Below are 14,521 nucleotides of genomic sequence, written 5' to 3'. Positions count from 1 at the left end.
CAATAAAATGTCAAAGGGAAATATTTGCTAATGGATTAGGAACCTGCTTGCCAGGTTTTAGTCTCAGGCATGTTTTATTAGGCCCACAATAAATTCTTCAAAAGGATGTTTCTAATAAATATCCTGACAAAGCTAACTGCTTTGCAACAATGATGCTGTAAAATTAGAACAAAACATCATCCCAATAAAATAAGCAAATTGTAATTAATTTGCAAGTTGACATCAAGTACTGAATTAACAACTGGAAGAGAGATCATGCTGGTGAAACAGTTTTGTGGAATTATCTCATGGGGGAAAGATAGAACTTGCATTTAAATGTCATGGGCATGTTAAGTCATAAACTGCCAGTTTTTGTTGCACAAGTTTCTACTTATCTGAATGCAGCATATTCCTGAGCCAATATGTGATGAATACGTGAAAAATACAGTCTGTGGAGCCTGCCTATAAAATCTTTACTTGACATAGACAATTCAGAGCAGGGCAAAAAAATCCGAATTCGGGTTAAAATTTGGTTCTGATCTGAAAATTTTGACACTGTCTCTAAATTTGTCATGTGTTCAGTGAAACAACTGTTGAGTCTTGTTTACATGCAGCTTCTTATTGCAAGCCCTGCTTTTATGCTCCGTCGTCTTCTTTTTTGGTAGCAAACTATCTTTCAATATTTTAGTTCCTTTGCACCAGAACATCATAATTTTTTCAAGGAAAATAAAGGTGCACGAGAATGACAATCTGTTTATGTAGCCTTAGGGCTACAAAGCCCATTACATTGTAGTGCAAGGCCAATTAAAATGCAGATGTGCAAAACTTTCTGGGCCCTTTGTTGGATATGAGCAGCTGAGAAAGACGGTGGTGGGGTGGGAGGAGAGCCAATGAAAACAGACAAAATTATTTCTTTATGTATTTCCCAATTTTTTCCCCTGAAGGGACTCAAGGGACTCAAATAGATGGATGGATAACCACCTTAAGAAACAACAACAAATATGTCTGAGATGAGGGAATAGAACTGAAAACGGAATCCTGTTTGTAGGTTTCATACATTCTTTGGCATCAGAAATGCCTCTCAATCACCTTTTTAAAAAACTCAGAGGTATATAGGAGTATACAAGTTGTGGAGAAAGCGGAAAGGAAGGTTCTGTCTTGTAATTTCAGAACTTGTCACCCAGTGAAGCCGAATATTTGGAGATTCAGGACAGACAAAAGGAAGCATGATTCACACAGTGCGTCATTAAGAGATGTAATTCACTAACCATAAGATGCGTCGATACTGATGGCTGCAAACTAAGACAGATTTAAAAGGGGGTATTAGACAGATTAGACAGAGCTGGACCATAAAGAAGGCTGATCGCCAAAGAATTGATGCTTTTGAATTACGGTGCTGGAGGAGACTCTTGAGAGTCCCATGGACTGTGCAAGAAGATCAAACGTATCCATTCTTAAGGAAATCAGCCCTGAGTGCTCACTGGAAGGACAGATCGTGAAGCTGAGGCTCCAATACTTTGGCCACCTCATGAGAAGAGAAGACTCCCTGGAAAAGACCCTGATGCTGGGAAAGATGGAGGGCACAAGGAGAAGGGGACGACAGAGGACGAGATGGTTGGATAGTGTTCTCGAAGCTACCGGCATGAGTTTGACTAAACTGCGGGAGGCAGTGGAAGACAGGCGTGCCTGGCATGCTCTGGTCCATGGGATCATGAAGAGTCGGACACGACTAAATGACTAAACAACAACAGCAACATTAGACAGATTCACAAAGTATAAAGCTAGCAATGACTAGACATGATGGCTACATATAACCTCGAGTATCAGAGGCAGTACGTCTTGAAATACCAGTTGCTGAGAACAGTGGGGCAATGCAGTTGTGCTTATGTCTTGCTTGTGGACTTCTCAGAAGCATCTGGCTGGCCACTGAGGGAACATAACACTGATCTCGATGGACCTTTCATCTGATCCAGCAGAAGCTCTTCTCATGGATTTAAATCAAATTTAAACATCATGGTTCCCAGAGTTCCAATGCAATACTTTGTATCGCATTCGACTTCGAAGGTGCTTCGTGCTACAAACAGCTGCTCTTAGGCTATTTTTGCTAACTGCATAAATTTTTAAGTGTGCAGAAAGCACTTCTATATGTTTTGCTGTGTACAGTGAGAAGGGGGTAATGGAACTTACTGCCAGGAAAAGATGCACAAACAAAACTTGAGTTTTCCTGCAGAGTCTCTGCTGATATTCATGAGATGCTGACTTTAGTTTGCTTGATATTGCCTTGCCAATTTCATAGTTGTTTCTCAGTGATCATTTATAGAGGAGAGTGACTCATAGCTGCTGCTGAACATGTGATTAGGAAGCTTGTGGGTTTGCTTGTTTTTTAAAATAATAATTAGTGGGTGTTTCCATCAGGACCACAACATGTGAGTAGAAGAGTTTTAATAGTTTCCTCCTCCTGCACTGCCAGATTCCTGCCCCCCCAAAAAGCTTATTTGAATGGCGGTTGGGGGCATTTTTGACACCACCATGGTGAGTAACAAAGGCAAAAAAACCCTTCATCCAGTGTGCAGTTGTTCCTATAAAAATGACACCCACCCATTACTGCTATTAAATCATTAAAAAACACACCCTAATTGGGCTTCCTAATGACTTGTATAGCAACATATCTAAGGGCTGTCATGCACCACTGGCTTATGTCCATGCCTACATAGAAATGCTTTACATTTAGATGAACAAGAAAAAAGATGTACATGGGATGTACCAATTCATGGAAGCCTGACAAAGTGCTTCTGGGGAAATACGTTTGCCCCTGCCTCAGCTGAGTTTTGACTTACTGTCACTGCTAGAGTTCTGCTTACAAATGTAAGCACTTGTCTGTTTCCAGAATTTCAACTATGATGCTTTGTCTCTGTTTAGGACCCACCTCTTGGTCCCACCCTCTGATGTTCTCTTTGCCCATTGCCTCCCTAACAGTCCAGTGCCTTCATAGATCATCCACTAAGCCACTACTGAGAAATGATGACTGTAGTGCAAGCACTATAAAGATCACACCACAATAAACACCAGCCTCTGTGTAGAAGTCTTGCCTGTTTGTTTTTCCATTGCAGCAAAGGTGCTATTTCTTGTCTGTACAGCAAGCAGTGCTTTGTCTTTTTACAAATCGATACCCAGTACAACAAAGGCTGTTATTCTTTATTAAACCCAAGAAAAGCAGCTACTGCTGTTCTAACAGGCTAATCCAAGAAAACTTTCCCCTGTATAAAATCCAAACTGAGGAAATACAGTTATTTTTAACAGTGGTACCTCGGGTTACATACGCTTCAGGTTACAGACACTTCAGGTTACTGACTCCGCTAACCCAGAAATAGTACCTCGGGTTAAGAACTTTGCTTCAGGATGAGAACAGAAATCACGCTGCGGCGGCTCAGCAACAGCAGGAGGCCCCATTAGCTAAAGTGGTACCTCAGGTTAAGAACAGTTTCAGGTTAAGGACGGACCTCTGGAATGAATTAAGTTCTTAACCCGAGGTACCACCATATTGCAAAGAAACTGATGGCTCGCTCCTATCAGCCAAGAGGAACAAGAGTCAAGAGCATAGGTGGTTGCCTTGACTGATCCAAGCACCTTGTCCATGTCCTTAAACCCTACCAACTGAAACTCATCCAACACAACAGACAACAGGGTGTGATGGCCTGGGACTCGGGCTCGGAACCGGAGGGGTCTTGGTTCTCACCGGATCCTCTGCCTCAGGTGGCATCTGAACTGAGTCTGGGGCCTGATTCTGAAGAGCCCCAGTCTGTACAGGTTCCCCTGCAACAAGCACCAACAGGGCCAAGTCAGGGGCCTGAGCCTGCCCTGGCTCCAGATGTGGGGATTACCTTGTTGCCCTCTGCTGGGCAATCACATGCAGCTGCTCCACTACCAGTTGGGTGAGGAGAGGCTGAGGCGGCCTCTGGGTCTAGTAACCCACCGACATCTCCCGAGCTGCAGAGACTCAGGTCTGAGAGAAGGAGAGACCTGAGTACTCGCAGGAGTGCTCGCCTTTGGGCAAGACAGGGAGGTGAGTCCCTGGGGGGTCAGGACCGGCTGTTACCCCGTCAGAGATAAAAGGCTGCTGGACCCCGCCCCAGGTTGCGGGAGCAACATTGCTGCTTACTGGAACCTGCCTGTTACCCTGTGCCTGACCTAGCCTGGTTTCCGGCCTTGGCCCTGTTGGACTGACTCCTTGTGAAATCCTTGGATTTGGGACTGGGACTGGACCTGGACCGTGTTGTTGGGTTAACCCCCGGGCCCAGCATACAGGACTAGACAGTGCTCTGAACACTCCTTGAGATTTATCTGATGTGAAAGTGGAGTCAAGTGCTTTGCAATCCAGTCATAGCAAGTTACCATTCCTTTGGGCCAGACTGTAAAATACCCAACACTATCTGGATAAACTCTGCCAGACGGTACAGTGAGGATGCAATGGTGGCAGCACAAGTTATTGTACAGCTGTTTGGGTGTTTCATTTATTGCTTTTTGTTCTGTTTTGAAGAAAGTTCTGCATGTAAAGTTTTGAATAATATATCATGAATCTGGACAATGTTTCATTCCAAAAGGAGTCACCTTTTATCTATCCCATCGCTTCTAGATGCCCAGTATCAATATCTGCAATACCAGGGATTCAAGTGGGCTCCATGAAGCAGGAGAGGGTGCTCAGTCTAGCAATGCAGACATGAAAAATGGAAGAAAGCAAAGCCAGATGTGCTGTCCCATTACAAAACCCAGGCAATTCTACAATTATCTCATGTGAAATTTGGAGACAAGGAATTTTGGAAGCACCCTTAAACTAGCACTGCATCTCTGTGTTTATACCCTTTATTTACCATCAATTAAGCTCTCTGACAGGAGAGAGAGAGACTTTAGCAGTGTTGATAAATTGAGAAGACTGGGACTGGCTAGGTTCTGTGTACAACCCACGGAATTAGGTAAATTCAGTGATCATTACAGTTCCAATAATCTGCAGCAACTGGTGGCCTATTTCAGATCTTGCAGACAGAATTCTCATCTGTGGTGAATGCCCATTAACTAGGTGTAAACATTTGAATTTATGAAGCTGAAATTTATGAAGCAAAAATAGCCAAAACAGCATGAGATTCAAAAGTAGATGAAGAAGGTGTCAGACTATCAATAAGACTTTCTCTTCTCCACTACCATCAGCAGTTAGAAAGTATGAAAAGAACAGAGAACTAAATAAAATGGCTGAAAGTAACATACATAATTTTATTTCTATGTATAGTTAACTTTCTATAGTTAAAACCATGCTCAAAGTAGCTTACAACATGAAAAAATACACAAGTACAAGCATAACAAATATATGGTCACAACTGAAGAAAGAAAATTTGAATTTGGCTAGGGGAAAGTGTGTGTGTGTATGTGTGTTCATTCATAAGGAACCAAAGCAAATGCAAGGATAGCTAACACTTTAAAAGAATATGGGAATTTTCTTATTTATATAATAAAACATATTCTGAAGCAGCTATTCAGATATACAACTTTCAACTTCTCAAGGATGCACAGATAAAGGGGGGTGGGGAAGGCACTGAAAATGTGACATAGTTCTGAATGTAGAGACCACAAGCTCACAGTCTATAGAAAGCTGCCTATTACTCTGTTTACTCTTTAGGTGACTGAAGAAGCTAGAGGGCAAAGTCCTGGCTATTGGCTTCTGCAATCTGCAATTCATAGAACAGGATCTCAACCACCAGAAAAAAAGAATGGAGACCTTTTACATCTCTCCAAAATGGCTGTTGTCTTTCTGATCCTGATGAGCTGGCAGGGAAGTTCTGAAGGGTCTCCTTATCTTCTAGTTCCTACAGGACAGAGATGTGTGCGCAAAAACTAGACTTCTGTACCAAGGTAAACTATAGCATAGTGAGATGAAGGTGGAATCAATGAAATTTGTCTTCTGCTAGTAAGATTCTCTACTATATCATGGGCCTTTTTGTGAATGGAAGGGCTTAGCAGACTGGATGCTTAGCAGAGATTGAAGCAAATGGCAATAACACTGATTATATCATATCCTCTAACATTTTTCAAATGACAATAGAAATGTATGTGCTTGTAAAACCCCAGGAATTACTGCCTGAACATCCTGCAGTATTCTACATTGATAAGGGCTCTGCTTCACCTATATTCAGTTACTCTACAATAGCCTCTCCTCCACTGCTTTAATAGCTGGGTAGATGCTTTTGTTCTTTTGGTTCATGATACTTTTTTTAAAAAAGTCCCTACAATATATTTTAAGCAGTTCAAAGTATATACCTGTATGTCCAGGGTGTAAAATGGCTTGGATGGGTACTAGAAACATTCATTCCTCACTCAGAGGTTTATCTTCTTGAGACCCTGGAGAAGCATGTAAACCTTGAAGAAAGAAAACCTAGCGACTCTCACTAACTAAAGTTTAACAAGGGACTTCTGGAAAACGAAAAGGAGGATGGTGATTTATAGACTCCAGAGAATAGAGTCTGTCCTTGGTAAATAGAGACAGTTGGAACATATGGTTACATGCACACAGTTGTATTGCTTCTTTTCAGTCCAGCTATTATCTGCTTATTCTTGTCTTAAGATGCTGGTGGAGCTCGCTGAACTGGATATGAGCTTTGGAGTGCTGCAATGCTTTGGCAGGCAAGCATTATGAGGTCCCTGAATTCCAAGCTTACCTACTCTAACCAGGGACAACCATTTCCTGATGCTCACCAAAACCTTCAAACCACTTCCTAGTACCAGATGATATCCAGAGAAAGAAGGGAGGTGCACCCCTTATTTCCTCTGTTGCCAGAGAACAGCTGCTATCACCACCCCAGCCAGTAAAAGAGGTATAAAGCAAAGGTGGTCTGGGAATGGGTTGGGAGGAAGTTTGCAAGGAAGTGGAGATGGGGTCTGGTGGCTTACAAATGGGTAAAAAGGTAAAGTTAAAGGGACCCCAGACCATTGTGTCCAGTTGCAGACAACTCTGGGGTTGCAGTGCTCATCTCGTTTTATTGGCTGAGGGAGCCAGCGTACAGCTTCTGGGTCATGTGGCCAGCATGACTAAGCCGCTTCTGGCAAACCAGAGCAGCGCATGGAAACGCCGTTTACCTTCCCGCCGGAGCGGTACCTATTTATCTACTTGCACTTTGACGTGCTTTCGAACTGCTAGGTTGGCAGGAACAGGGACCGAGCAACAGGAGCTCACCCCATCATGGGGATCCGAACCGCTGACCTTCTGATCAGCAAGCCCTAGGCTCTGTGGTTTAGACCACAGCACCACCCGTGTCTCTTACAGATGGATAGGACAGTCTAAAAACAACACATTTTCAGATGTTTTAAAATGTTGTTGGCGGCTCTGGGCTCCTTTTGGAAGAAGGGCAAGATGGAAATTAATAAATAATTGCATGCATAAATATTTGGCTTGACTCTGAAAGCAGCAGAGCCATTTGATGCCATTTTGGCAAATGGCTTAGTTTATTTCCAAGCCAACTGCTGTGTACCAGGGAATAGTGTGTGTCAGATGATTCCCCATGTGTTGAAGCAACACTGGAGGTGGCCACAGAGTGCTTAGTGGACACATCTCACTGCCTTCTCATGAGTGAAAGGTACCGGTGGATGTGATGATGAGTGTAGGATCGGACCAGGGTCCCACCTCATGGAGGGGAGATCTATCTGTGCATATGGAGAGCCCCATTATATTCAGGCCAAATGCAATGGTGGTGAGTCAGAACTGATAGGCACACAATGGTGGGGAGTGGTTACCCATGAAGCCCCACAACCTCCTCACATGTTTGTTTTTGCAATGTGCACTAGGGCCTTCTGAACTAGTGCTATTTTTCTAGAAAAATAGGTGCAGAAACTAACTACGAATGCTTCCCTTGTTCTCTTATAATGGCAATGACACCCACCTGACAGGTGCAGGAACTGAGTTCCAGTAAGTTCCAGCTGAAAAAAAAATCCCTGTTTTGAACACCCCTTTGCCATCTTATGTACCTGTCTCAGATGGACTGTGGGACTTGGACTCTTTGGCTGACATGTTGGAAAGGATGTGGCTCAGCTGTAGAACATCTGCTTTGAATGCAGAAGGTCCCATTTTCAGCCACTGACATCTCCAAATAGGCCCGAGGGAGACCTCTGTCTGACCTCTGAATAGCTGCTGTCAGTGAAGTAGATAATACTGTGTCAAGGACCAATAATCTCATTCAGTATAAGGATGTTACCTGTATTCCTATTTGAAATGATGGCTCTTCTGCACCTGCATATGCTGCCTGTTGTCTTGCTCCTGCATATGTTCACATATGAAGTCCTATTTGGATGTGCAGGTGGCATGTACAGTCTACACATGAAAAGAATGAGCAGGGAGATATGGTTCCTAAACTTCACCTGACTCACCCACATTTCAGTCTCCATAACCTTCCATGGCTAGTGACTGTTTGAAACAGTTGTCTCCTACAATTTGGGGGCTTATGGGAATGGTGGAGGAGCAGGTTTGAGGTGCTCATTATCCCTGCTTGCCCTGCAGGTGTGTGGCTTTGCATATGAGCATCCCACCCAAATAGGGCTCTTGTCTTAACTAGGCTGCATTTAAAAAAGAGAGAAATCAACATGTTTCTAATTCTCCATCCTTCCATATGAGTAGGTGATGCCCCAAACCTTCTTCTAGTGTTCATCTGTTGGCACTTGAGATTGCCAAGTTAATTAACCACCAAATGGCATTTTCAAGCAATGCCTGTTGCTAGGCCCTCATTAAGAGTTTTCGTAAATTCAAATGAAGGTGAAACTGGGGCTCTGGAGTGTAGGAAAGGATGCAGTTTCAAGACGTCCAGTGGCACTTTTGTTGTGTTTAATCAAGCAGAACAAAGTAGATATTAGATCCTAGTAGACTCCTTTGCTTAGCTTTCTGTAAGATGTATGTAAACCTCAGTGGCCTGAATGCTAATTAATAGAACAAATTAGACTCTTTGACCCAAAGGAAATTTAGTACCATGTTCTACTTTCACGTACAAAGATATTTTTATGTAGGCTTTCAGTGGCTCCATGGCAAGGAATAAAAGAAAAATGTGTGGTAGTCCCAGAGCAAAATGAGAAGGAATCAGATTTAAGCACTGAGGCTTTATAAAATTTGTTTCAATAGAGTGAGCCTCTTACATGACTTATTGTCAAAGCAATTTGACATCTCCAAGGAGACGGTTCTCTCAAAGAATATAATTTCTTTTCAATTGCAGTTTGTAAATCAATACTGTGTTGCAAACACAAGAAATTAAAACATGTTCAGTTGCCTTAAAATAGGGCATTTCTTCCTATGCCTTTATTACTCTTTAGAAGCTAGGCGCTGCACATAAAAGGCAATAGTTTCCCCACCAACTAAATATGGTATACAATCAAGACTGTCAATGTAGTGCCCCTAGATGTTGTCGACTCGAGTTCCCATCAGCCCCAGTCAATGTGGTCCTTGATCAGGGATGTTGTGAGTTATAGTCCAAAACATCCGGAGGAAACCGTGTTGACTACTCCTGACATACACAAATATGTGGAGCACCAGCACTGATCTTCTAAAAGAGGGAGGGATTTTGAGCAGAAACGCAGCAGAGGGATAGAAATCTTAACCCTTTGACTGTGTGTAGTTTCTCTGCTTCTCTGGTAGTTCAGCATTTCTGCTAGAGGAGTCCACAGGGTGCCCACATACACACATTGTCTTTGAGTACACATCAGCTTGTCCCAAATTTGACCTTCTCTTATACAGGTTACGTATAATAACTAAAGCAAGTAAAAGTGGTAACAATATACAGTGGTACCCCGCAAGACGAACGCCTCGCAAGACGGAAAACCCGCTAGACGAAAGGGTTTTCCGTTTTGGAGGCGCTTCGCAAAACGAATTTCCCTATGGGCTTGCTTCGCAAGACGAAAGCCCATAGGGAAATCTCCGGGGACCTCTTTTAAATGCCAGCGGTGGGGAGCAAAGCCTTCCCCCCCCCTCCGGCCTTCAGAAGAGGTCCAGGAAGGCTGGCGGGGGCCGAAAGGCTTTGCTCCACAGCGCCAGCATTTTAAAAGCAGTCCGGGATAGCAGGGAAGCGCTTCCCGCTATCCCGGACGGCTTTTGAAGGCAGGAGAGATCCGCGAAGCCTGGGCGCTCTGATGTCAGCGCGCGCAGGCTTTGGCATGCCGGCAACTCTCCGCCAGCAGCGGCAGCGCTGCCGCTGCTGGCGGAGAGATCCGCGAAGCCTGGGCGCGCTGATGTCAGCGCGCGCAGGCTTCGGCATGCCGGCAACTCTCCGCCAGCAGCGGCAGCGCTGCCGCTGCTGACAGAGAGGTCCGCGAAGCCTTGGCCGGACAGCTTTTGAAGGCAGGCGGGTGGGAGCAAAGACTTTCGCCCCCGCCAGCCTTCAGAAGAGGTCCAGGACCTCTTCTGAAGGCTGGCGGGGGGCAAAAGTCTTTGTCCCCCCTGCCTGCCTTCCCAGGGGCTTTTAAATCGCCCCAGACAGCGGAGAAGTCCTCCGCTGTTCCGGGGTTTTTTAAAATGCTGGGGGTGGGAAGAAAAGCCCTTGTCCCCCCCCCCCAGCCTTCAGAAGAGGTCGGGGGACAGACTGTCCCCGGACCTAGTCTGAAGTCGGTTTCCCTAGGAACGCATTAATTGATTTTCAATGCATTCCTATGGGAAACCGTGCATCGCAAGATGAAAAACTCGCAAGAAGAAAAAACTTGCGGAACGAATTAATTTCGTCTTGCGAGGCACCACTGTACTGTTCCCACATCTCAGGACCCATGCAGCCAACTTTGCTGCCTTGTTCTGTGGTTTATCACACACAGCTCTTGGTGTTTGTTTTAATCAAGGGTTTTATTGTAATAGTGTTATTAAAACAGACTCTAATTAATGTTAATAGGGAAATTTTATTATAAAGAAGGTCATATAACCACCGATTAGTGTCGTTGCCTTGGCATACTTCATAAAGATAGAAGAAATGCTTTGTCATACCAGACAAATGCTCTTTTATTTCAGCACTCTGTCCCGAACTGTGGCTAGCTAGAGGCCTCTGGGGACCTCATAAAGAAGAGGAAAGCCATATTTTTTCATCCATAGGTTCTGGTAATCAGAGGGTATATTGTTTCCTAATACGGAGGTTTCATTTTTCGCTCTCATAATGGTTAACAGCCATTAATCGACCCATCTTCCGGGCACTTTTCCACTCATGTTTGAAAGCTGCCTGGTTTAAAAGCTTCTGCAAAATCAGTCTAGCCCTGCTTTATGCCTCTAGCACTTTGCTAGTGGTAACTTATTCAGTTTTCTTCCACCTAACTGGACTGGTCGACTTCAAAGGCTAGCTCTGTCGTATTATTTCCTTAGAAGAGATACTTACCACATATGCTGTGTTTATTTCATGATAATAAGTATCCTGTTTAGGCATATTTAACTTTAAAGAGCTACACACCTTAAAATTTATGAAAGAAAGATCTAAAACTGCATTAGATGGGCTATTTAAGCAATACCAGTTCATTCTGTAAAGTGAGAGCTTTTCTGAATGGAATATGTTTTTTCTACCTTCAACTCCAAAAGCAAAGTTTGAAAATTGTTACCAAACTGTAGACAGGTTGAAAGATTTACACATTGTTCTCTGACTGCATTGTATATTGGCATGGACTGATTTGTGTGATTTGCCAAAGAATTACAAAGTGTCCCAGAATGTAATCCAGTCTTATATTTCTTCAGCAACTTTCCTGGTAGCCATAGATACAGAGGCATACCTACGCTCCTTTCCACCCTTGGCAAGGAGGAATAAAGCACCTCTGAAGCTGCGAGAGGACCAAGGACCACAAACTCAAAAAGCTTTGCTTTCCATCATCTTTTGCTCACTGCTTTCCCTCCTAGCCACTCTGAGCCATAGTGGAGAGGTACGATTTTTGCATTTACCGGTGCTCTGGGCCCTTGGGTTGTGGCTGACCTGTCCAACCCCTAGGTACACCCCTGCAGAAATTTTATGTAGGTGAGAGGACTCATTTGTTTCTGTGCTAGTCACAAAAGAAGAAAAGTGCCTTTTCCCACAAGCAGAATGGAAATGTAAAGAGTTGATGAAGGAAGAAGGGATAGCTCTGTCCTTCCTCCACCAGTCCACATAGCAGAAGGTGGTGGCTTATTTTTGGTTTTGGTTTTGCCAGTCTGCCAAGATGCTAGAAGCCTGTGTTCCCATACAAACCATGGAGGATGGGGCTTATCCTCATAGTAGGTTAAACTTTGTGCAGGCTAGTAACTTTTGTGGACTTATTTTCAAGGCTGTTGTAATTCCTATTTGCAGGGCAGTTACACAATAATTCACTCACCCAAATTGTGTGAATGGGTCATTCTTGGTCAGACATCATGAATGGTCATACACTTTATGTTTTCATTGCTACAAAGCAATGAGGAAGATATAATGTTAAGCAATAATGACTAGATATTGTTACATGCCACCTCAATCTCTGAGTGCTGCAAGATACCAGGGGTTCCGGGGTCTGTGCTTCCTTTTGGAAGTGAAGCACAACAGAGACTGTGGTGTCTTTATGATACAGTCGTACCTTGGTTGCTGAATGCCTTGGAATTCGTACGTTTTGGCTCCTGAACGATCGAAAACTGGAAGTGAGTGTTCCAGTTTTTAAATGGTTTTCAGATGCCAAACATCTGGCACAGCTTCCGATTAGCTGCAGAACTCTCCTGCAGCCAAAAAGAAGTCGCGCCTTGGTTTTCGAACAGTTCCAGGAGTCAAACGGACTCCCGGAACGCATTCTGTTCAAGAACCAAGATATGACTGTGTGTGGTTTATTTGCACATATCTACAACCTAAGCCTACAATGGACGGGTTTTATAGCACTGATGTCCCAAGATGGTTTTGTTTCTCTCATAGCTGGAGCCTTGGATTTAAACAGGCATCAGCCTTGATGACTCTGACCCATTCCACAGCTTGTTGTCAGACTCTAGCCTATATCCTCCAGATCACATTCCAGCCAACTCTTAAATTGCTCTTTCCAAAACTGCTTTGTCTTCTAAACTAACTTTGAGCAGAGGGAGTTGCCCCTTCCATTTGCCATCTGGCACAGAGCCCCCCCCCCCGGCATTCCCAATGGCTCATAACCTTCATTTTGTCTTCCTTTCTCAACACAGTTCCCAGCACTATCAATGTTTTACAGTTCGTTTGTTTAGTTGCCTATCTGTGATGCAACTGACAGTTTTCTGAACAGCTTAGGACTCCTTGCCCTTAAATGGTATGGATCTGGATTTGACTTGGGCAGCTACAATTTTCAGTAGCTGGTCACACCACGTTCTGGAGAGTTCTTTAAAAGCTGATATGTTTTTTTATACACGAGTCTTTCACTTGAAGCTGACAGCGTAGTTAATCAAAATAAAGGAACAACATACCAAACTACAGATAAAGCTCTGTATTCATCATATCTCTTACAATATGATAAAGTGCCAAACTGCAATTGTCATCCACATAATTATATATTCTCACAAGGCAATCAAAGAAACTGGCACACAATATATTACTAATGCAATTGCTGATAGTGTTTCCTCCTAAAAGTGCTAAATTAAAATCGGCTGTTTTTACTATTAGCAAGTTCACTTGGCTTCTCCTACCTAGTGAGACTCTGAAAAAGCAAGCTGGAATGGCAGCAGTAGACTTCAGAGGTAGAGGGCAGGAACAGTTTGCACAATGAAAGTGCTTGAGTTATCCTTCTGCCCACTTTCTTAATTGCTTGCTAAACTGCATCAGTGTCTGTGTGGGAACCTTCTCTCATTGTTTCAGGCACAAATGTACATTCTATATATACATTTTAGGCTGGTGGTGTGGAGAAGGACAGGAGAGAATAAGTCAGGAAAGGTGCGTTAGTAGAAGGAAAGGAGTCTGCTCTGTTTCTGAAAATCCTAATGGCCAAGGAAAGGTACTTTTCTGTACATGCATGTATGAAAGTACTGCTATGAGTTTGTGCATACCAGACTCCCCTAAATTCCTGCATTCAATAAATGTTAAAATATAAGCCAGGTGAGTTTTTTGACCAGGAAATTGCCTGGGGTGATGGGCTATTAGAAGAAAAAAGGGAAGGTGATGAGATATTAGGAAAGCCCAAAAGAGGGGGCTGTGTACCAGATGGCAAATGGGAGGGGAGCTTTCCCTGTACTCAGAGTTAGTTAGAAGACAAAGACAGAGTTTGAAGTAGAGGCTGTGATGTGACCTCGGAGAAAAAAGTTGCAGTCTGGTAAAGGCGGCAAGCAAAAAAGAGAGTCAGAGCATGATGTCTGATGTCTTTTTGAATCCAAGGCTGCAGCTATGGGACAAACAAGAGCATCTTGGTGTTTCAATGCAGTGAACCCCTCAATCACAAACTGGGGTTGTATATATGTGTAAATAAACCATAGCTTCCAAAAGGAAACAGACACGGGGCAAAGAGCCTGGAACCATTGGAAACTCCCACTGCTTAGAGATTAGGGTAGTATGCAACAGTACTTTCACACATATTCAGTGCTGAAGCTGATGTTCTTTAAGTTAGGAGCTAGCAATCA

Source organism: Podarcis liolepis (genome assembly GCF_965112155.1).
Source record: "Podarcis liolepis genome assembly, chromosome: 11".
Lineage (NCBI taxonomy): Eukaryota > Metazoa > Chordata > Lepidosauria > Squamata > Lacertidae > Podarcis > Podarcis liolepis.
The sequence above is the reverse complement of the archived record's forward strand: the minus strand, read 5'-3'. Positions refer to the sequence as shown.